Source organism: Caretta caretta, chromosome 6 (assembly GCF_965140235.1).
Source record: "Caretta caretta isolate rCarCar2 chromosome 6, rCarCar1.hap1, whole genome shotgun sequence".
Taxonomy (NCBI): Eukaryota; Metazoa; Chordata; order Testudines; family Cheloniidae; genus Caretta; species Caretta caretta.
The window spans coordinates 72,585,171-72,609,515 of record NC_134211.1 but is presented as its reverse complement, the minus strand read 5'-3'; the positions used below and the strand labels follow the sequence as shown (position 1 = coordinate 72,609,515).

Genomic DNA, 24,345 nt, shown 5'->3' with positions numbered 1-24,345 from the left:
TAGGCTTAGTAGATGGGCAAGAGCTAGACATTCCCTCACACTAAGCATTTGTCCGTGAAATACACAACCTAGACGAGAACCCTGACAAAGAGCAGTAAGGACCACCAAATTAACTGCCCCTGAGTCAATGGATTTCTGCCTTTTTTCCCCCCGTATGTTGGTAGGTAACTCTTCCTGCCCCCCCCCCCTTCTCTTAAAATTCTGCCTACTTTCTATGTAGCTACACAAATAAAAATAAAAGCATCTGTGCACTGGATATGCACAGCTGTAGTGTACGTGTAGCAGTGCTGGTCCAAATGCAGAACATACCACGTGCTAGTTACTTAGGTTGGGCTTAAGGGGGGATTAAGAAGGGGAAAGGGAAGAGTCCACAAAACCATTAAGAAGCTTTTTCTTTTTTTGCGGTTCTATTTTTATGGTAATGTAGTTAAACAATGTTAAGACCATTCTTCATGATACCTGAAGCAGTGATATGGCAAGTTCTTTAGATAAGAGCTTCAGATACTGGACGCCAAGCAAGTGATCAGGTTTTTGGATGCTAAGTTAAACGGATGTATTATCCCAATCATAGAATCATAGAATCATAGAATATAAGGGTTGGAAGGGACCCCAGAAGGTCATCTAGTCCAACCCCCTGCTCAAAGCAGGACCAATTCCCAGTTAAATCATCCCAGCCAGGGCTTTGTCAAGCCTGACCTTAAAAACCTCTAAGGAAGGAGATTCTACCACCTCCCTAGGTAACGCATTCCAGTGTTTCACCACCCTCTTAGTGAAAAAGTTTTTCCTAATATCCAATCTAAACCTCCCCCACTGTAACTTGAGACCATTACTCCTCATTCTGTCATCTGATACCATTGAGAACAGTCTAGAGCCATCCTCTTTGGAACCCCCTTTCAGGTAGTTGAAAACAGCTATCAAATCCCCCCTCATTCTTCTCTTCTGCAGGCTAAACAATCCCAGCTCCCTCAGCCTCTCCTCATAACTCATATGTTCCAGACCCCTAATCATTTTTGTTGCCCTTCGCTGGACTCTCTCCAAATTATCCACATCCTTCTTGAAGTGTGGGGCCCAAAACTGGACACAGTACTCCAGATGAGGCCTCACCAATGTCGAATAGAGGGGAACGATCACGTCCCTCGATCTGCTCGCTATGCCCCTACTTATACATCCCAAAATGCCATTGGCCTTCTTGGCAACAAGGGCACACTGCTGACTCATATCCAGCTTCTCGTCCACTGTCACCCCTAGGTCCTTTTCCGCAGAACTGCTGCCTAGCCATTCGGTCCCTAGTCTGTAGCTGTGCATTGGGTTCTTCCGTCCTAAGTGCAGGACCCTGCACTTATCCTTATTGAACCTCATCAGATTTCTTTTGGCCCAATCCTCCAATTTGTCTAGGTCCTTCTGTATCCTATCCCTCCCCTCCAGTGTATCTACCACTCCTCCCAGTTTAGTATCATCCGCAAATTTGCTGAGAGTGCAATCCACACCATCCTCCAGATCATTTATGAAGATATTGAACAAAACCGGCCCCAGGACCGACCCTTGGGGTACTCCACTTGATACCGGCTGCCAACTAGACATGGAGCCATTGATCACTACCCGTTGAGCCCGACAATCTAGCCAGCTTTCTACTCACCTTGTAGTGCATTCATCCAGCCCATACTTCCTCAACTTGCTGACAAGAATACTGTGGGAGACTGTGTCAAAAGCTTTGCTAAAGTCAAGAAACAAATGATGTGCCGGATCCTTTGCCGGTGTAAACCAATGTTGCTTCACTGAAGTCAATGGAGGCATGCCACTGTACATCAGATGGGACGGTCAGTGAGCAGGCACATTGGATATTTTCCCCAGAGTCACGAATGTGCTCCAAAAGCAACACTTTCATGATGAAGACTCAGCTGTATAATGCACTTTATAAGATCCTTGTCAGCCTTGTGGAAAACTTAAGATGAAACTGTCATAAAGTAGCCTCTCCTTGGATGCCTTCCAACATCAGGTCACAGCACAACAGGTATGCCTGCCTCAGTTTCCCCTTAAGTGCGTCCCTGAAATAGTCCAGAAAGTCTTTCCAAATAAATAGTCCTTGCAGGATTCATGTATTTCAAAAGAAAGCTCTGTAAATGTAAACCATAATAAAAGTCCCACAACTATAATTCAGACTTCCCCTTTATACTCTAAATGGTACATTAATTCAATCTTCAAGTCCCAGCAGTCAGTCAACAAACCAAATATGGCCCTGCATCTCAGCCCACACAGGCTCTCTGGTTCAGCTCCAGCATTTCACACTACACCTCACCATCTGCCTTCAGCCCTCCAGCTCAAAGAGCCAACAGGGATCTCCATCTGGTGCTGTCAGAATTCAGCCCTCTCTGGCCCCAGCCCTCTGGCTCTGGAAGGTCAGCCAGCGAGTCTCTCCACTGGCTTCCTGACTATTCCTCCCTCTTTCCAGGGAGGGCCTGTAGAGGGTTTCCCACTTTCCACAGCTTTCCCCAAAGACCTCCTCCAGGTTCCCAGTCTCTGGCAGCTCTCACCCTCCAATCTCCTGACTAACGCTCTGTTGTCAGGCTCTCTCAGGCAGCTAGCACCTTCCCCTTTCCTTACTCCTCCAGGGTCTGCTGTGAGACAGCTCTCACCTGCCTGCTGAGGAGGCAGCTGACAAGTCACAGGAGCTTTGGACCCTGCTCCCTCTTGAAGGGGCCACCCACACTGTGACAGAAATGTTACATGTTTTCTATGGCAAAAGTTTCTCCTCTGCCCTAAGATGGTAGTGTATTACTCTGACAGCCTACATCCTTGTAGTTCTGTAGCCTGTGAGTGTCAGTCACACACTGCAGGCTCCCCAGGCACCAGTGAGGTACCTGATGAATTCAAGAGTACCTACTTCTCAGTAGGTGAGGTATATTTACCTGTAAGTTGTCTGCTAGGGATACCCTAACATTTGTTTCTAAGTTTGGTTTGGCATCTGTACAGTACTCAATGGACTAAGGGGGGAGATCCACAAAAGGTATTTAGGTGCCTCAGTCCCAGTTTTAGGTTTTACTGTGATCCATAAAACTTCCACCAAACCCTGTACCCAGTTTTCAGGGTAAAAGCTCTCTCAAACACCTACGCTTCTGTCTCTGGGCTTGTGCACTGCTGCCTCACTCAGGCATCTGGATGTCTATCTCCCATCTAAGCCCCAGATTCACGAGCCAGGGGAAGACAAGGGCTCTTCTGCCTATGTCACATATGGGATCCAATCTAGTAGGCATCCTCAGAGGACACTTAGCAGATCAGGTCCCATTCAAATTCTGGTAGCGATGCCCACCCCAGTTTTTAGCCCAGTGGTTAGATCATTCACCTGGGAGACTCAGCTTCAATTCCCCCTCTTTGCCAGAGTGGGGGGAAGGAATTTAAACAGGGCCACCCACTTCTCAGGAGAGCATTCTAGCCACTGAGCTATGAGGAAGTTAAAGGTGTTCCACTGTAGATAAATACTGGAAGAGTCATTGGACTGGAGAGGGAGAATGACTCTGTAGTTTAGTCATGGTAGGGTACCCACATGGGCAGTGTTAGACCCACAGCCCAGTGTCCGTGTTCCAGTCACTCGTTCATTATTTATCCACAGTGGAACACCCTCAGGAGGAAAGATGGAGGGAGCCCCTGTCATAAATATAAAGGGAAGGGTAAACCCCTTTGAAATCCCTCCTGGCCAGGGGAAAGCTCCTCTCACCTGTAAAGGGTTAAGAAGCTAAAGGTAACCTCGCTGGCACCTGACCAAAATGACCAATGAGGAGACAAGATACTTTCAAAAGCTGGGAGGAGGGAGAGGAACAAAGGGTCAGTGTCTGTCTGTGTGCTGCTCTTGCCAGAGACAGAACAGGAATGGAGTCTTAGAACTTTTAGTAAGTAATCTAGCTAGGTATGTGTTAGATTATGATTTCTTTAAATGGCTGAGAAAAGCATTGTGCTGAATAGAATAACTATTTCTGTCTGTGTATCTTTTTTGTAACTTAAGGTTTTGCCTAGAGGGGTTCTCTATGTTTTTGAATCTAATTACCCTGTAAGATATCTACCATCCTGATTTTACAGGGGGGATTTCTTTATTTCTATTTACTTCTATTTTTTATTAAAAGTCTTCTTGTAAAAACTGAATGCTTTTTCATTGTTCTCAGATCCAAGGGTTTGGGTCTGTGGTCACCTATGCAAATTGGTGAGGCTTTTTATCCAACATTTCCCAGGAAAAGGGGGGGTGCAAGTGTTGGGAGGATTGTTCATTGTTCTTAAGATCCAAGGGTCTGGGTCTGTAGTCACCTAGGCAAATTGGTGAGGCTTTTTACCAAACCTTGTCCAGGAAGTGGGGTGCAAGGTTTTGGGAAGTATTTTGGGGGGAAAGACACGTCCAAACAGCTCTTCCCCAGTAACCAGTATTAGTTTGGTGGTGGTAGCGGCCATTCCAAGGATAACGGGTGTAATATTTTGTACCTTGGGGAAGTTTTTACCTAAGCTGGTAAAGATAAGCTTAGGGGGTTTTTTCATCCAGGTCCCCACATCTGTACCCTAGAGTTCAGAGTGGGGGAGGAACCTTGACAGCCCCACATCAGAATATTGCCTAGCTCTGTGATTAAAGCACTCGCCGGCAAGGATTTGAACAGGGTCTCCCACAGAGAGAGGAGGGAATTGAACCTGGGTTTCCCATATCTCAGGTGAGTGCTCTAACCACTGGGCTAAGAAGTCTAAAAGTAGGCACCACTGGCACCAGCATCACCTCTTTCTCTGGCCATTTTGTGTGGGGCAAGACAGCTGCCTAATTCATTCCCACAAGAAGCAATTTAGGCATCTAAGCCACCTGACTCCTGGAGGCAGATTCCCATTTGTCAAACAGCTCAGGCATAGGTGCCTATCACCAAGAAATGGGTGGGGCTTAGAACACAGCCCTTTCATCAGCATCTCCTATTGGCTAGTTTAGGCAGCTCCCTAGCTATCATGTTGAATTTTTGTGGTTCATACTTGAAGGTGCTTGTCGAGCCGAGTTCATTTTATAGGGAATGTAGGTGCCTAATTCAGGCTTTGTGGATTGCAGTGAGGGTCCTATGATTTTTAGTCACCTGAAACTTAGGTGCCGCAACACTAAGCATCACAAAGCCTATGTCCCTTTGTGAGTCCAGGCTTCTACTTTTACTAGACTTCAACCTGGTCACTAAATTGCACCTATGATTTTGCATGTTACATTTTTTGCAGTCACATATTCAATTTTTTGCATATACAAATAATAGGTGCTCATGCATATAGGTTAGTTCCAACTATCTGATCGTTATGTGCTGATGGTATTTGTACATCGAAAGTAGGGTTCTGTGCTATATAGCAGAGATAGAGCTATATGTGAAAAATTGTGAGTGACGATTTATTGACCACTTTTCAAACCTTGGCTCTATCAGCGTAAAAGAAGAACATACATTTTTCTAATACCTAAGCCAGGGATTCTCAAACTGGGGGTTGGAAACCCTCAGGAGGTCATGAGATTATTACAGGGGAGGTCGCGAGCTTTCAGCCTCACCCCACACCCTGCTTTGCATCTAGCATTTATAATGGTGTTAAATATATTAAACAGTGTTTTTAATTTATAAAGGGGAGTCACACTCAGAGCCTTGCTGTGTGAAAGGGCTCACCAATACAAAAGTTTGAGAACCACTGACCTAAATAGAATTTAAAAGAATGGAACACATTAAACTATCCTCCAGCCCCACACCCCATTCTCAGTCTGTACATGGGGATCTCAATCAATGAGACACAGGCAGGAAAGAACAGATTTATGAAAAGAGACAGCTATTCTTACAGAATGTAAAAACATAGCTGAGCATTGTTTGTCTATTTACAATTTGTTTTGAGTCTTACCAAGATATGCTCCACTTGACTAGCCTTTCTTGAGGCAGCTACAGAGGTTTTGGTGGTAATCTGTTTTTTTAAAGGAGTACAGGCACTGAACCCGTATCAGATACCTACATCCTAGATGTCTAGTTGGCAGCCGGTATCAAGCAGAGCGCCCCAAGCATCGGTCCTGGGGCTTGTTTTGTTCAACATCTTTATTAATGATCTGGATGATGGGCTGGATTGCACCCTCAGCAAGTTTGCAGAGGGCACTTAGCTGTGGGGAGAGGTAGATACACTGGAGGGTAGGGATAGGGTTCAGAGTGACCTAGAGAAATTGGAGGATTGGGCCAAAAGAAATCTGATGAGGTTCAACAAGGACAAGTGCAGAGTCCTGCACTTAGGATGGAAGAATCCCATGCACTGCTACAGACTGGGGACCGACTGACTAAGCAGCAGTTCTGCAGAAAAGGACCTGTGGATTACAGTGGATGAGAAGCTGGATATGAGTCAGCAGTGTGCCCTTGTTGCCAAGAAGGCCAACGGCATATGGAGCTGTATTAGTAGGAGCAGTGCCAGCAGATCGAGGGAAGTGATTATTCCCCTCTATTCGGCACTGGTGAGGCCACATCTGGAGTACTGCATCCAGTTTTAGGCCCCCCACTACAGAAGAGATGTGGACAAATTGGAGAGAGTCCAGCAAAGGGCAATGAAAATGATTAGGGGGCGGGGGTACATGACTTACGAGGAGAGCCTGAGGGAACTGAGGTTATTTAGTCTGCAGAAGAGAAGAGTGAGGGGGGATTTGATAGCAGCCTTCAACTACCTGAAGGGGGGGGGGGTTCCAAAGAGGATGGAGCTAGGCTGTTCTCAATGGTGGCAGATGACAGAACAAGAAGCAGTGGTCTCAAGTTGCAGCTGGGGGGAGGTCTAGATTGGATATTAGGAAACACTATTTCACTAGGAGGGTGGTGAAGCACTGGAATGGGTTACAGAGGGAGGTGGTGGAATCTCCATCATGAGAGGTTTTTAAGGTCAGGCTTGACAAAGCCCTGGCTGGGATGATTTAGTTGGGGTTGGTCCTGCTTTGAGCAGGGGGTTGGACTAGATGACCTCCGGAGGTCCCTTCCAATCCTAATATTCTAGGATTCTATGATCCACACTGCCCTATTTCTTTGCTGAAGTTAGATTGCTGCCAAACATGCCATATAGCAAACAAAATGATCAATTAGAGCCAGGTCACCGCTGAAGCCAAAAATAAACAGTTCCAATTTCTCTGAATTTTCAAATGCATGTGATATCTCATGAAGGAAATAAAACAACTATGAAAAACATTCTATAAAGAATAAATTCTGCTTATACTTCAAAAATCCTCTGCGGGAGTTTTTCCACTCATCACTTATCACTGATATATTGGCATGAAAAACAGGATCTTTATTATTAAAAGCCCATCTGTTCTTGCTTCTTATTCCCCCCACATGAGATCCACCCTAGGCAGAGATCCAGCGCAAGACCTAGCCCCTGCATAAGTCCCTTAAAACAGTGGGTAGGTGGATAGGTCTTGTGCTGGTCCTAAAGGTCTACCTTCCAGTAAGACCATGCACTACTTACCTGCAGCTGAAGGGGGTAATCCATGCCTGTATATAAACAGAATACACTGGGTCAAATCCACATTTGGTGTAAATCAGTTTTATTCTATTGAAGTCAATGGAGCTATACTACAAACACAAAAACAAACTCAGTAGAAGGCAACGTAGAACCTTTATAATGCAAGAGGACTACAGTGTAAATACAATATTTCCTGTGCAGTAACATTAGCAAATTTTAAGTGAAATAAGACCATTTTTAGCTATTGTACTTGTTGTAATTACACTCGGATGCAGAATTCTAAGTGAACATGTAACGCTCTTGTAACACTCACAGGATCTGTATTTGCTTATTTATGCATTTTTACCTTTTGAAGAAAGAGTTCGAGTGACTGAGAATCTGTGTCACTAAAACATTTGGGCCAGACCCTTAGCTAGTGTAATTCATCATACTGCCAGTGCAGCACATAACAGAGACCCTTCAAAATTTGCAGGGGGGCACGTTTTTAGGCTTTCCACACCTTAAGGCTATTTTTCAGTTTTTCCTCTCTGCTTTCTTCTTGATCAGGCTACACCACTGACTTCAACTGACACCAGCTGAGGCGCCTGCTTTCTTGTGTAGGCTACCGCAACTTAACCTCACAATAAGGGAAAGATGTATGTTGCAATGGGTACAACAGCTGACAGCCCCTGAACTACCATCAAAGGCAAACTACCCAACATGCCTTTCACTTGCAGCATTGTACCAGAACTTTGATGGACTACCCATTGCTGTTGCTAGGTGACAAATGCATTCTTTGGTACATGCATTCTTCACCGACTATTGTCACAGAAGGGGCTGTGACATCACTTATCTTTATGGGGTGCTCCAGTGTCCTCGCTGTAGCACATACAGCTCTTCATTTGATTGAAAAGCCAAATAAATCATCTGGCCAAGAGCGGTCCTTTAAACTTTGTTTTCTGAACTGACATACCTATTTGGAAACAAAAAAACCCTAAAAAGAATGTGTTTCTATTTCCCCAGTCAGACCTTTAGTGTTAGCATATTGAGATACTTAAACCAAACTGTCTTCTTATGCTTTGGAACACTGTCCCTTTTGAAGGAAATAAGTCAGGGATTTAGAAGAGGCAGTTTAGCATGGTAAAAATCACTGAGGAAGTGGTGTTTGTCTCTGCACTTCCCCAAGGGTTTCATGTGATTGTGTGGTTATTCATGACAAGTGCTTTGCCTTAACATCCATGACATCCTTACTCTTTAGGAGACTCCAAAGAATTGGTATACTCCCAGTCATTGAGGTTTCCATATAGAATTACGATTCTTCTTCTTCTCTTATTATGTTGTTCTCTCCATTATATTATTTCCAAGCTATAGTCAAATCTCTAAAAACCCTAAAAGAAGTAAAAGAACAAATGCTGCATATTTGCTGTGTCATCTCTTCAAATCATAACAGATGAGAGACAGGCCTCAGCCAAAAAGGCCCGGCTCTGAGCTTTCCCAAACGATGAGCAGATTCAGATCCACTGTTCTCAGCTCAGTTCTGCCGGGAAGAGGAGAATCATTTATACTGAATAGAGGAAAAGTTGATGCAGTTGAGTCTAATTGCATCATCACCTGGAAGTTATTTTGAAACCCACAACATATTTTAAGACATGCAAAGGCCATTGTATTGTTGCATGCGAATCTTTGGATTAAGAAATAAGTACTGGTTGATCTCCACCTACTATTCCCTTATCATTCCCCTATCCCCTCTCACTTTCTCTCTCTCACACACACACACGCCTACTGACCTATCTGACCCTCCCCAATCCACTGCCTCCCCCTCCCCCCCGCCCAAGCTTTGTATTCCTGATCCTGTGCCATGGCTTTCCTGATTCAGCTCTGGCTGCTGATGGTGAAACAGTCCCATCTTGTGATCATTGGGCTTTCCCCTCCTCCAACTTTTCAGCTATTAGGAAAAGCTATTGCATTTTGCTTCTTTGAGCTTGTGAAAATCTGGAAGAGAAAGAAAATGTGTAATGGCTTACTCAGCCTGTTATTCTCAGAGGTTCTTGTAGAGGGGAACTAAGACATTTGCAATAACCCTGTACAGTACAAAATTATATCCCCTCCCAATAGGCCAAGAGTCCACTTCAAATTAGGTATTTTAGATCCTAACTTTTAGAATGGAGCCATGACTACAGTCTTAGTTCTGCCATTTGATGAAGTCAGGTGCATCTCTCAGAGGAAAAGGTCATTCATAATTAAAGGACTATCAAATGTCTTTATGAAACACTGCCTGTGCTTATTAAGAGGTTCCATATGTGAGATCCCCAAAGCCCTTGTTGGATAGAAGTCACTATTGAGGAAGACAGAGACCTGGTTTTATAGTTGTAATGATTAACAATCATATCCTGTGTCACAGAAAATTGCTAGCATTGATTGCTTTGTTGTGGGAGAAGGAAAGGGGCAGGGTTAGGATGGTTCAGGGAGTGGATGATGGAATCTAGAGACTTTCATATCAGCAGGTGAAATTCCACATGTTTTGAAAGCAATTTCTGGCCCCAGAGATTAATTCCATTGAATAATACTGAGCACCTGTAAAAAAAGACTCTCCTTTCCTGCAGGATTTGAAAGCCGAAGGACTATAGTTCACTGTCCAAACCACCTAAGGCAAGTGCTCACTAGAGTTAAGAAAATAGTGGGAAATTTTTTCACCATACATTCAAATTCTAAAAAACAAAATGTTGTTTCCACCATTTTCTTGACCTTGGTGTGTCCTGAGCAGTCAAGCTTTACTAGCAGGAATAATCACCAAAAATGAAGATAAAGCTCTGATCGTTCAACTGTGTGCTGAACGCGTATTTTAACCTGTACATCTAATTGCCAAGCTGGAAAATCAGAGTGGGTTGGTTAGTTACAAGCCATTCAGTCAGGGAACATAAATGTGTTGAATACATTACATGAGTAACCAGCACAATGCAAATTGTGAATATGCACCATGGGTTGAATTCATTCCTCCCACAGTAAGTGCTAAATCAGGCCCTATAGGCTAATCTGTTGAGAGAAGTTACTCTTTGTAACATTGATATTGTAGTCTTTGCCCTTGGAGGGCAGGTCTATGAATAAGGATAAAGATGTCCTTATCATTAAAGGTGCAGGAACCCAGAAACACACACAGAGGGAAAAGCATGCCAGCAAAACTGCATCAATCTTCTCTTCAGAGCAGGGCTTACTGAAAACTGACAGGTCCCCTTCGGATCCTAGAGCTGACTTAATTCATCTCACAGATAGCTAATATTATATACAAGTAATTAGTTCATTTAAAATGTTTTTAAAATGCCTATAAGACAAATTTTGCCCTATGATGTGTGGCTACAACTGCCACATAAGTGAGTAGAAATTCCCTAAACCTATCCTGTAGCTGCCTATGTTGAAATGCAGTATCTTCCTTAGTATTAATATACTGTGTGACAAACCCTGGGTTTTTTCTGGTCATAATTGAAGACATGGTTATGGCTGGCACAGGTGCCTCCGCAGCAAATAGGTGATGTTCTTGAAGACTCATGCAGTTTATAAGCAGCAGTCATTAATCAATAAACCTTTTGGCTTCTTACTGACTTGAATGTACAGGAATGTTTTGAGATGGAAAAAGGTTTGGCATTTATCAGTTTTTTAAAATTACTTTAGGAACTTTTCATAAGTTCCTAGGTCCCAGTTGTCTTAAAGAAACCTTAATGATAGTGCTACTATCCCTTTCTTGACAACTTAAGTTGACACAGGAGTTGGGGTTGAAGTTACAAATGCCAGAGATGATCATGGAAATATCTACATGCCACATTAATATTTTTTTTAAAAATAGCTAACAAGCCAGACCTTGCAACAGAACAAACAAACAGTTACTATGGTAATTATTTTTACCTTCTGCCCCACTAAACTAACAGTACTATGATCTATCAGGATTGGAAATCAAACCCAGGTTTCCCACATGGTAGGACAGACCAGTAATGAACAGACTATGAGACTAGCATCTGCTACACAAACATCCCAGTGACCTATAATACAAGGAATGGGATTCAAAAACAAATTTTGCAGACAGAACACTAATGACCAACCTATTGTTACATTTGAGCCTCTCACTCAGAGCTCTGAGGATTCTGTACCATCATATTCTTTGTTTTTCTCCTCTCACACACAAAATCTCATGTCAAGAGGCCCATCTTTCTAGCAGAGGAGGGCTGGATGTAGCTTTCCTACTGAGCCCATAAAGCATTGCTGCTGAATTGGCCGGAGGGCTTGCTGCAGACTGTCAAGAGGCTGAGTGCACTGCCAGCCTGGGAGCAAAAAGCAGCACGCTGAATATCAATTCCCCCAACTTCTGTATGGTAGCATAGGGCTAGGTCAGCTGCTAAAATTGGTTTTCCACTGGATATCAGATTGCTGTAGATCTTTACAGATGAAGGAATGTTCAGAAAGTAAACAAAGTAATAGCATTCCTTTATTATACTGTTCTGTCCTTCAGGAGAAACCAAAACAAAATAGCCTTGTTTAGTTCAAAAACATCTGACTTTTCCAATAGCATTTATCTTGCCAATTTCAGCAACTGTGAGCTAGTTCAAAACAACTTCAGTTCAAATTCTGTAGACCATCATAGCTCTTGGCTAAGCCGCAGCCTTTGCTGTCAGGCTTTCATTTTTCTAAAAGAAATGATGTCAAACTAACCATATATCTGTACCATTAACTGACATTTACCTAGGTCCTTTCTTAAGTGATCACAAAGCATTTTACAAACAAACAGATATATCCACCATGCAGGGATCACTCCATTCATCTGTGAAATGCAGATGCTGTGGTGGAACCCCACACTGCTTAGCTGTGCATAGCAAGCGTATTTACTAAAATTTAGGGTAGAAAGTGAAGAATAATGTACCCAACTGAAGTTTAGATTTTTTTGGTAGACAGAGTATATAATTATCCACGATGAGCTTTGGAAGGAACATCAGGGTTAACAACCTTCTTCTTATGAGCTGTAGCACAAGGTATTTAATGACCAGAAAGGATCAGGTCTATGATTGTATTTCAAATTCAAACAATGGCCTCTCCTGCATAAGCATGCCTCTTGGCACTATTCTGTCACATGGTTTTAGCAGTCTCTTTACTGACTCACTCCTATATTTTCCTGACGTACCTATAGCTCCAAAGGTAACTATGACAACTCCTCATCTGGTGCTGAAAGTGGTTTGACGATTAGTGTAGATAGGGTAAAACTATATTCAGCAATTTGCAAACAGTGTCCAAGACTGAGATTGTATGCCATTGTTTTCTAGGTGTAGATGGTGCCTGTGTGCTGTTCTCTCCAAGTAGACAATACATATGGACTTCAGTTGACACAATAAGCCAGTCATTCTGTAAAGTCTGACTCTATGTTACGAAAGTGACTATAAAGCTGTATGTCACTTTGCTGGTTTTCCAACCAGTGCATAACTGATTGATAACTGCTGTCTGGGAACAGTTTTCCAATGATTCACAATCAAGCTGGAAGGGCATATCAAGTGGGGTCCTGCAGGGATCAGTTCTGGGTCCGGTTCTGTTCAATATCTTCATCAATGATTTAGATAATGACAGAGTATACTTACAAAGTTTGCAGACAATACCAAGCTAGGAGGTTGCAAGTGCTTTGGAGGATAGGATTAAAATTATCTGGAAAAAGTGGAGAAATGGTCTAAAGTAAATAGGATGAAATTCAATAAAGAACAAAGGCAAAGTACTCCACTTAGCAAGGAACAATCAGTTGCACACATACAAAATGTGAAATAACTGTCTAGGAAGGAGTACTGCAGAAAGGGACTTCGGGGTCATAGTGGACCACAAGCTAAATATGAGTCAACACTGTTGTGCAAAAAAAAAAAAAAAAAACCAAAGAAAAAAAACCCCCAACATCATTCTGGGATGTATTAGCAGGAGTGTTGTAAGCAAGACACAAGAAGTAATTCTTCCGCTCTACTCCGCACTGATTAGGTCTCAACTGGAATATTGTGTCCAATTCCAGGTGCCACATTTCAGGAAAGATGTGGACAAATTGGAGAAAGTCCAGAGAAGAGCAACAAAAGTAATTAAAGGTCTAGAAAACATGACCTATCAGGGAAGATTGAAAAAACTGGGTTTGTTTAGTCTGGAGAAGAGAAGACTGAGGGGGGACATACCAGTTTTCAAGTACATAAAAGGTTAGTAAGAAGGAGGAGGGAGGTAATTGTTCTCCTTAACCTCTGAGGATAGGACAAAAAGCAATGGGCTTAAATTGCAGCAATGGTAGTTTAGGTTGGACATTAGGAAAACTTCCTAACTGTCAGGGTAGTTAAGCACTGGAATAAAAATTGTTGAATTTAAGACTATCTGAAGTATTTTCAGTGTGACATTGAAGTTCCTGAATGAAATTCAGGCTTGAAGAATTCATTCTGAATGAGAATGTGCTGTCTAGATCTTACTGAGAAGTGATAATGGCTCCGTCCACTTCTCTAGTCCACTTACAATTACAGTAGACAGGGTTATTGGACACGGATTTTCTCACTGAGGATCTGATGTATTGCACTGATGGCTGATACACCATTTAAGCGTAACAGATGCATTCTATAGGTTGAAGGACAGGATCAAAAAAATTGATGAGCAGAACCCAAAGTGAAGGAAACCATGAAGGAGGACTGTCATCCTACAAACAAGGAGGTTTAAGGGTAACACAGTGATGTGTACAGAGCATAGCCAAGCTTTTGTGGGGAAAAGGTTATTTAATGATTTGTTGTGCTCCCGTCACAGTAGCCTGTGAGCACCAGAGAGGTTAAAAGGAAAATGAGCTAATAAATCAAGCCATTTGCAACTGATAACATAAGCAGCTCACATGCTCAGTAAATAATCTACTAGTGATCCATACTCAAGCACAAGCTTCATGCTACAACTCTCTTCCTAAGCAGGAAATGAGGGCAAATGCCCCTTGCTATCATGGATTGCAAGGACCCCAGTATCTGAGGAATGGGGCTAAGCACAGTTGATCATGAAGAGGAAAGCTGTGCATAACAAGGAAGATGATGTGGAAGTAGAACAGAAGTAAGAGGGAATAGATTCTCTCTGAGATATTGGGTAAACTGGCTGGAAGAAGCACTCTGGTTTATCCATTAAAAAGAGTCTATAGACCACATTCGGCTCTCAGTTGCATGGGTGTAAATCCAGAGTTGGCATCACTGAAGTCACTCTGGATTTATACTGGTGTAAAAGTAAAATTTGGCCCTCTGGATGTAGTATATTGTTTTTTGTTTACAGGACCCTGGCTGCAGAAACCTTCATTTGGAAGTCAAGTTTTCCCATTTGACTTTGGCCACTATATCTGAGGTTTGCTTATAAGAGGTGGTTGGTGAATGCAGGCCAGCCCACTAACATAGCTCAGTGGGATCAGGGTTCCTGATTCCTTCCCCGATTCAGATAAAGATTAAGTGTAGCACCCAGCATTTTACACCAATTGCTCAGTTATCCGTTGCCTTGACAGGAAGATTAGCAGGTTTTATTTTGTTTTGAAATAAAGCACATCAGCTAGTTGCTGGAGATAAAAATGCTAATCCTATGGAGGGAAATATCAAATGAGCAAGACATGAATCAAGCCAATTACATACAAGGTCATAAAAGTGAAAGAGAAGACAGAACTCTGGTATTCTGTATAGTAGTCAAGCCTTTTCTGAGTGTTTAATACCAAAAAAAACCCACCATTATTGCTTTCTGATTCCATATACTGTAATAGTGGCTCAGAAAACATGGAGTGTAACCGTATATTTCTTGCAACTCTTTTTGCGTTAATCTTGCGTTAAGACATTGGCTGAGACTCATTATTTTTCAACTGCCAGATGCATGAAAGCTCCCAGCATGGAAGCTCATGCTCCCCGCTTCAGTTTGTTTAGCTTTTCTCAATTGCTCAAAATCAAGACAGCGCTGGTAAACAACCACACTGCAAATGGAACATGGTCACAAGTTCTTGCTGTTAAGTCCTTGCACTTACTCAACAATGAAAGGAATAGTGAGTATCTGACTCATTTATTGAAAGTGTGATTTTATTTTATTTAAAGAAAAGACCTGCACACTCAATATTTTTCAGCTTTCCCAGAGAGTTAAACAATGAAGGAGATAGTTAACGGCATCTTTACTCCACATATATTGGATAAACCACACTAACAGATATCGTTTGGGACAATGGTCTTGGCCCAAAGCCCAGTTAAGACTACTCCTGAACTTTGGGAAACTTCAGATCCAGATCTGAACTTCATTGTTTACCCCCATTTCCCAAACAAATGGTTCCTTTACGCATGTGTATCCTCCAGCAAATGGATGAATGATTCACAGCTACATAGCTATATTGTACCAGCTGAAACAAACGCACAGTGTTTTTTTCTTCAATTAGATGTGAAAGTAGGGAAATCACTTAGGAAACTCTAATAGAATATGAGCTTGATTAAAAGCACATTGAAGTCAATGGGAGTTTTTCCTGTGGTAATCAGTGAGCCTTGAATCAGGACGTAGATGAATAAACCCCCATTCCAAAGCAAGGCCTGCAGTAAACATTATTCAGTCTGACATACCATTACCGAGATTCTTTGGAGAAGCTCGATGCATCCTGTATGCTAGTTCCAAGAATTCCCAGTGCTCTTACTATTCTTGGTAATAGTCTTCTGCTTCTTAGTATTGTTTCTTTTACATTTTTCAGGTCTCTTTGATCATTGTCATTTGGGTTTAAAAGATTCTAAAATTGCAAGTAATTTCACAATTTTGTCTTGAAGATTATCCAACGCACACAAAATAAATGCTCAAATAGGTTACGTGAGGAACCAGGAGAAAAACTGTGACAAGGAAACAAAACTCACCATGCAGTGATCTCCAGAGTATGATCACTGTCAACATATTCCATATAAAAGAGTAGGGAGCAGGCAAAAAGGAAGTGGACTGCTGTCACCAGCATAATTTAGAGTGGCACTAGACTGCTCTAAATTATTCCAGGGTCTGTTTCATTCCTTAGCCAGCTCTAGGATTGGGGGAGGTGGCTTAAAGCCTCATTTTCCCGTGTTCTCCAGGCCCTGCACCAAGCACCGCCTGGACAGACACAGAGATAAGGCCCAATGTCTTAACTTAATGGGGATGATAGTTGTATCAAATGTGATGGTGACTACGGGGTGCCCGGGTCCTTTGTGTATCTCACTCTAGGCAGGTTCTGCCCATTTGCTCCTCTAACAACAGCCCTCAGTCTCTCGCCAGCTAAGATATCTGCAGGAAGTTTCACCACTGCCTGTCCCTGGCTGTTCATTTGGTCTTTCATGCCAGTTACAGAGGTTGGGCCCTCAAGACTTGTGATATGCATGCACCTCTGCGGTTTGCACTGAGCAGACAGCAGGATCAATTTCTCCTGCTGTGCCTCCTTGAGACACCCAGTCCATGTCCAGTAACATGAAGCTCACCAGTCAGTGCCATCAATATTATCGATATTTCTCTTAAATGGGAATGCCACTTCATAGGGATAAATGGTCAGAAACCAGAGTGACCGCTGACTGGGATAACCCTTTTGCATTGATAGGATACCTTGCATTGACTGTCTAGAGAAACATAGGGCTTGATTTTTTAATCCGGTTGAGCTGCATTCAGCACAGATTCCAATAGGAATGGGTGGTTTAGGTCACCTTTCTGTATTCCAGTCCCAGGGCTGGCTGGGGGTTAGTTTTCCCTCCTGGCACAAGCTACAGCCACCTCAGGAGAGCTCTAGCTTGCACCAGCTTGTAACGACTCCTGAAGAGCCACTCTGCCACAACACCCAGTCCATACCCCCCACGCTGGAGAAATCTCAGCTCTCAACCACCCAAAAATTCATTGATACCAGGGGAAATCCTCAGCTGTCTGGTGCATGCAGCTTTGTGGCCTCTTTGTTCCACTGGAGCAGTGCAAAGGGGATGGCACTAGGGTCAATGATCTGGTCCACAGAACTGGGCCTCTCGTTCCAGCTCTGTCTTTAGCTATAACGTCCTCCCAGGAAGACTCAGAGATTCAAAGTTTTATTTTAATTAGTGGAGGCTTTTGCCAAAACCCTGCAACATGAATATTGTGCGTCATATGCCAATGAGAAGAAGAAAAACCAAGTCCAGAAATCTCAGAATGGGGGCAGAATGAGTGACTCATTCAGACAGCCATATTTCTTATAGAAACAGACAAACACCGACATCAATGAACTTTAACTTTCTCTGTAAAATGCTAACCACAAAATCTCTGGCATCAGAACTAGCAAACTGCCCATCAATGCATGACATTTTGTGCACTTAATTCTTTAACTGGATTTGAGCTAATGAAGGGGTCTTGCATCATTGTCATTTTTCTGCCTGACTGGCAAATGCAGAGCAGATGGCACAATTCCTTTTCTGTTCAAATACAGCTACCTTTAGTAGAAATATTAAAGAAGCAAGGTTTATTTGTCAGCCAATGACAAAGTCTGTGTCTAATTTGCATCCGAAGGGTTCAGCAGTCAGGTAGCATCACATGGTCACCTTGTCTAAATTCCACAGTAGCCAAGAAATTAAAACATTCCTCTCATTTTGCTATGGAAGACGCTTACAGAAGCATGGCTGCAGCACAAAGAAGTTTCTATGTGTACAGTTTCATGAATAGGCTTTTGCTGCAGCCTATTGTTTCCATCTGCAGTTACAATGTTTCAATCAGAGGAAGCAATGGTTCATTATGTGGCTAGGTTACCAAAATGTAAGCAATTTAAGGGGGGAACTAACAAGGTCCCCAGTTATTTGTCAGGTAAGAGGAACAATTCAGATTATTTAAAATCATTTATAAAACAAACTGTTTAATAAAATAGTTTAAACCCTGGAGCTTTTTTTTTATTTTTATTTTTTTTGAGATTTGATTTCAGGTTTATATCTGATGCTACTGAAATCTAATGAACGGGAACCTGGATTTGAGGCTACTTTCTGCCACCCTTACTCACATAGTGAAGTGCCTTCTTCCATGAGTACTCCCACTGAAAGCAATGTGACAGCTCATTCATCATAAATTGACAGACTCTGGAACTTGGAGTAAAGTTTTCAAAAGTGTCTGAGGGCTTGTCTACATTTGAAATGTTGCTTCAGAGTAGACACTACATATGCTGACTGGAGGGGTTCTCATAGGTTCTGCATAGGTAACCCATTTCCACAACAGGTGGTAGCTAGGTCAGCTGAAGAATTCTTCTGTCAACCAAGGGCTGTCTACATCAGGGATTAGGTCAGTTTAACTACATCATTCAGGGGTGACGATTTATCACACCTTTAAGCAACATAGTTGGGTTGACCTAACTTTTTAGTGTAGGCCAAGATTAATTTTGAGCCTAAATCCCATTTTCAAAAGTTAGACACTTAGAAACTGGGGTATCGTTGAAAGTCAAGCTTTAGTGTCTTATCCATTTTCCATTATTCCTTTTTCTTTTTTTTAAACGGACACTCATTTATGACCTACCTGCAATTTGAAATGATTTCTTACTTGGGAATAAAATGATCTGTTGAAAATAAGAACAAAATCCTATCCATCTGTGCAAATGGAACAAAACAATTAAAGATCAATGTGATTCAGAAAAAGCTAGATCCCGTAGTGTTAAAAGGGTGATATGTCTGTGCCTAACAGTGAGGAATCTTTTCATGGATGGTGCAAGAATGAAGATGAAAACTAGAGGCTACATCTGACTCTCAAGAAGATGGCCAGAGAAGATGCACACTTCAGAATCTGAGTTAAACAAAATTGAAGAACAACACTCTGACCAGATGCTAACATACATGCAAATAGCAAATATGCAAATAGCAACAGTTTGCTCTTCATGCATTGTAGTCATGAGGTGAGACTGATTAACATCCTTCCTTAGAGGTTTTTAAGGTCAGGCTTGACAAAGTCTTGGCTGGGATGATTTAGTTGGGGATTGGTCCTGCTCTGGGCAGGGGGCTGGACTAGATGACCTCCTGAGGTCCCTTCCAACCCTGAGATTCTAGGATTCAAATATCAGCTTTTGTTGCAGCATTTCTTCCATTGTCTACATTCAGATATTATTATACATGTTTCAACAGTTGTAGGTCATCCCATGTTTTTCTGCTATTAGATAGAAAAGAAAACAGGGTTTTCTGCTGTAACAAACAGCAGGATGTTGGAAATATTGATAATTTAACAGCATACTTCTGTTTGGCTTTGCTGGGGGAGGGCACAGATGGGGTAGTGGGAGAGGGCAAGTTTTGAGAGTCCTTCGCATTTCCTCTCCCCTTTTACTTTCCAGTCACTAACTTCAAAATCCTAGCACTACTTAGGCAAGAAAGATGGGTGAGAAGTGCTCAACCTTGCTCCTTCCAAACCCATTGACACTATTCTGTGCATCGCCACACAGAAGGGGTGGGGGGGGCAGAAATCTCCCCCCTCCAATGAAGCCAAGCATGGGCTTCATCCAAAGCCTATTCAAGGCAAAGGACAGACACCCATTGTCATCAGTAGACTTTTGATCAGGCCCCATGTTTGCACTCCCAACCTGAGACAGCAACTGAGGAGGGCAGGGCCTAAAGCACATGCTACCTGGCTTGAATTCCTTTTGTCACATATGCTGTTATGTACCTCACATCCTATCCCAGGTACACTGTGCTCCATTTCACACTAAAGTCTTTTTGAAAATTCACTCTCATTTTGCATTTCTGGAGTGTAGACTCTCAGCTCATTTGTTAGGAAAGCATGTAACTGTTCTAGTGGATATATTTTGGTATGAATTATTTCACCATTAATCTACTTTCCTTCCCTCACATGAAAGAGTTAAGATCTTATGGGGCCCTGTGTAAAAAAAAACCCAAACAAAGTCATTGTTTCAGAGCAGCATTGTTGTCACCCAATTACACAGAGGTTTGAGTCTCATCTTTTCTCCTTCCCTCAGGCAGTTAATGCTTCCACAAGCCGTCTCTCAGTCCCCACTCTTACCACCCCACCCACCCCCACACTCACATGCAAGAGTGTAGGTTACTGGCTGTTCAATGACCTCCCCTGAACTGCAGGCAGATCACGAAAAGGTACAAGGGGAAAAGCAACATTTTTAGGTCAGTTTCTTCAGATTGCGTGCATGAGCTGGATGACAGCATCTTTTAAATTAACATCTGGGCCAGTGACAGTTTAAAGAGCATTTGCAGCTTCTCTGTACTAGGACCCCGTGCAAGTGCTACATTGGCAATAGTACTCCCCAATGACTCTCATGGCCGGACATTTGTTTGTAACACACATGAGGAAGGGCCAGGGGTCTTCAAAATAGTTATTCTTCGCCAGAGGAATTTGATCTATAGGGATTTTCTTTCCACTACAGATCTGAGTCAATCTTTGACATGATATACAGAGAGAGCAAAAGGCTTGGTCATTCTAAATCATTTGTATTGTGTATATTTATTTTGCTTTACTGAAACCACTTTCTGTGCAAGACTATCCTCCTCATGAGTGAGCCCCAAGATATTTATTTTAGTTTTCCTCTGTAAAATGACTTTCTTAATATTTTTGATAGTGATCAAGGGCCACCCAAAAGCATCCTTTTTCCCCCAACATTTATCTCAACCTCTTAGGTTCCAAAATCTCTTGGGAATTCTGATCTTAACAGCTGGGTTAGAAATACCAGGAGAATGAATGCTCTTGGTTGGCTACAATCAGGCAGGGAGACCATGTCTATGGGAGTTCCCATGCCAGAAAAGATCAACAATTTAGTTAGCTCAGCATCCTGTCTCTAACCATGCCCCAAAGCTGGATGATTCAGAGCAAACCACAAAATCCTCACATTACATTTACTTGTGCAATGTGATACGATGGGGATGAAGTGCAATAGGGCAGTTGCCACACTCACACACTCTCTCTCTCTCCCTCATGGCCTGGGGTGACACTGCAGCACCCTGTTTCTCCTGCTCTGGTCCTCTTAACAACTCCATACAGTCTGAAAGCTATGAGACAGAAGTCCCATGCTGGGGTTCTATTTTATGAGAGTCCAAATCTAAAAAAAAAAAAAAGTCTCTTCTGCCCAGGCTTCAAGCAGACCCAGCCCTTTCTCCCTGAGGAACTCTATCTTTCTGCTATCAGAGCAGGTAGAGAGGAAGACACAAAACCTGGCTTGCCTTTCTTTGCCTTCTCCAGCCTCTGGTTGTCATTCAAGCTCCTCATTCTCCTTCTGAGTCAGGACGCCCCAGAACTGGGTTATAAGCCAACAATCCCTTTTACTCCATGCTGGAGCCAGCCTTGATCCCTGCAGCACCCACCTGTAGCTACTTTCTCAGACCAACTGCAGCTTTCCAGGCTGCTCTCCTGCCTGGCACTCCCAGCCCTGATAAGCTGGAGTGTTATGCTCCCACTGAAGCTCCCTTTCCCAGACACTACTACAAGAGTCTCTCCTTTCCTCCCTTATCTCCCCAGGCTTGGCCTGAGTTAATCACATGCCCAAAATCATTTTCCCACATGGGGAGGTGAGCTGATCTTGTCCCAGGTGGGACTGAGGCCCCATTTCCCCATGAAGGGGCCAGCCACCATGTGACATGAAGGCAGGATTTTTTTTTTCCTGATGGTCCCCTTAGTTTAATGATCAGAATATTTCAGCACTTTGCAGGTTAGATCTCAACCACATCACCATACGGACACCTTACCTTTAAATTGTGCGTGCTCATTTCTCATGTTAGTTTAATGTGCTGTGTCATTCACTCTCATGCTGCTGGGCTTTTCAGATGTATTTCATACCACCACCCATGCAAAATCACAGAATTGTTGATAATCTGAGGTACAGTCAGGCTTTGCACTGATATCTCTCCAGTGCATTCCGAATGCTGCACCCACTTTACAGCAGGAATAGAACATACGAGCTAGATGAAAAAAAGTGATGTGTCACCTTATTATTCGTCAGGCCAACCTATGACATGAAGTTCAGGCATGTTGGCTCTGTGGGGTCCAATAGAACACTTCCAGTCTTGTTACCTACAGTTCCCTCAGCATCTGATCTTACCAATATGAATGGCCCCATGAGGCAAAGGACTATAACTGACAAGCAGTCATTGAAGCACTAATTGGTACAAAGCAACAGTGGCTAGGTTTCTGAACACTGCTAAGAAGCAGTGCTGCATGTGGCAGCCTGCTATCGCTGCCCCTCCCCCAGTGTACATCCATCATTAACACAAGGTACATCCACATCACTAATATGGCAAGAGCAGTTAGACTTAGGTATCTAACACGTCTGACAGTGGGCAAAATCAGCCAGTACATCATGGGGAGCTTCTCTGCACAAGAACTTAACGATACGCCTACTTAAGCCCAGAATATGAGAGAGGTTAGACTATATGATCCCAATCCTGGCCCATTTACAGTAGTTACCAGCTCATTTTTCTTTTAGAGATATATGGTATGTACCAGCAGAGTGGGTCACCTGAGCCACCAACATTATGGTATCTTTCTCCAACAGTATCTCTCTCCCCATAGCTTTTCATGCTCAAGGGCTAATGTGCTGTAAGGTATGAAAGCATTTATACCCAAGCAGAAAGCACCTAGCCCACTAGGAAAACCCTTTGTAAAGCCCAGAGCTCTAACTAGCAGGAGGAAGGCTGATTTTATATAGGTTTCAGAGTAACAGCCGTGTTAGTCTGTATTCGCAAAAAGAACAGGAGTACTTGTGGCAGCTTAGAGACTAACCAATTTATTTGAGCATAAGCTTTCGTGAGCTACAGCTCACTTCATCATTCCTTGGCTCTCCTCTGAGAGCCTGATTTGGGCGTTCAGTCCCTAGCCTGCTTCCTGACCCCTCCTGAGCACCTTTGGGAGACCTGAGGAGGGAGTAATTTCCCTGCTTCTGTTGCTCAGCTGGGGCCTCTATGCCCTATCACAGGGTCTATATAGATTTTTAAAACTCTGCAGCAATCGATTAACTTTGCGTGTGAGTAAACTCTTTATTCCATTGGTTGCTGATTGAAGTGTATTAACAGAAGCTTTCTAGCACATTCAGTTGCTAGACCACAGCTGTGTACTACCTAATGATGGTATTATTATTATTTTAAATACTTAGCATTCATATAGCATCTTCTATTTGAAGTTCTCAATGCACTTTGCAAACATTCAATAATTTTCACAGCAAAACTCTCTGAGGTGAGTGTTATTATCCCTATTGTATAGGTGGGTAAACTGAGGCATGGAGAGGTGGCATACCTTAGGTCACACAGTAAGTCAGTAGCAGCACTGGAAATAGAACCTAGAAGCCCCAGACTCCCCATCCTCTGTTCTGATCACAGGATAATCCCTCCCCAGAATAGCCTTATTCTCCTCCTTGTTCCTATTCAAGTTCAAATACTTACTCTCACTTCCTAGATGAAAGTTGCAGTTATTCATTTTTATGCATCAACCTTTGTATTTTTGTCTCTGTACAAGTTTTCACGTTAATAACTGCCTGCATGGCATTTCATATGCTGGAAAGGTGAAGAATTATTTACAGTAGCACCCTAAAGCAATGCTGTACATGCTGTAGTGGAAATGGCAATTAATGTAGAAAGAGATGTTTCTAATTTGAAAAATATGGCTAAATTGTGAAAACCTAAATCTGCAAATATTTTCTGTGTCACTGAATCCCTTGCATTATGAAACTGCTGCAAGCTGATGTTTTTAAAGCATCATTTACAGCCAGAAAGCACTAAAACACCATGATTTAAAAGCAGGTCAGCTTCCACGAATGAGTCAGGATTTCATCTGAAAATGTATCAATGAGTACTTTATAAATACTGTCAAGATTTCCCTTTTGTGGCTACCAGTGGCATGCAAATTAAAAATCTCATAACCTTTATACAAATACATTCTGCATTCTAGTTGTCTGTGTTTAGATACATAGAACTCTTTAGCCTATTAATATACTCCAGATCT

The 24,345-nt window shown here is 42.6% G+C and overlaps 1 long non-coding RNA gene across 4 annotated transcripts in view; it reads right to left on the bottom strand.

Annotated features, from left to right (window-relative positions):
- LOC125638127 (uncharacterized) overlaps nt 1-24,345 on the bottom strand; it is a 93,447-nt gene that overhangs the window by 55,299 nt on the left and 13,803 nt on the right. The gene's annotated exons all lie outside the window — the stretch shown is intronic.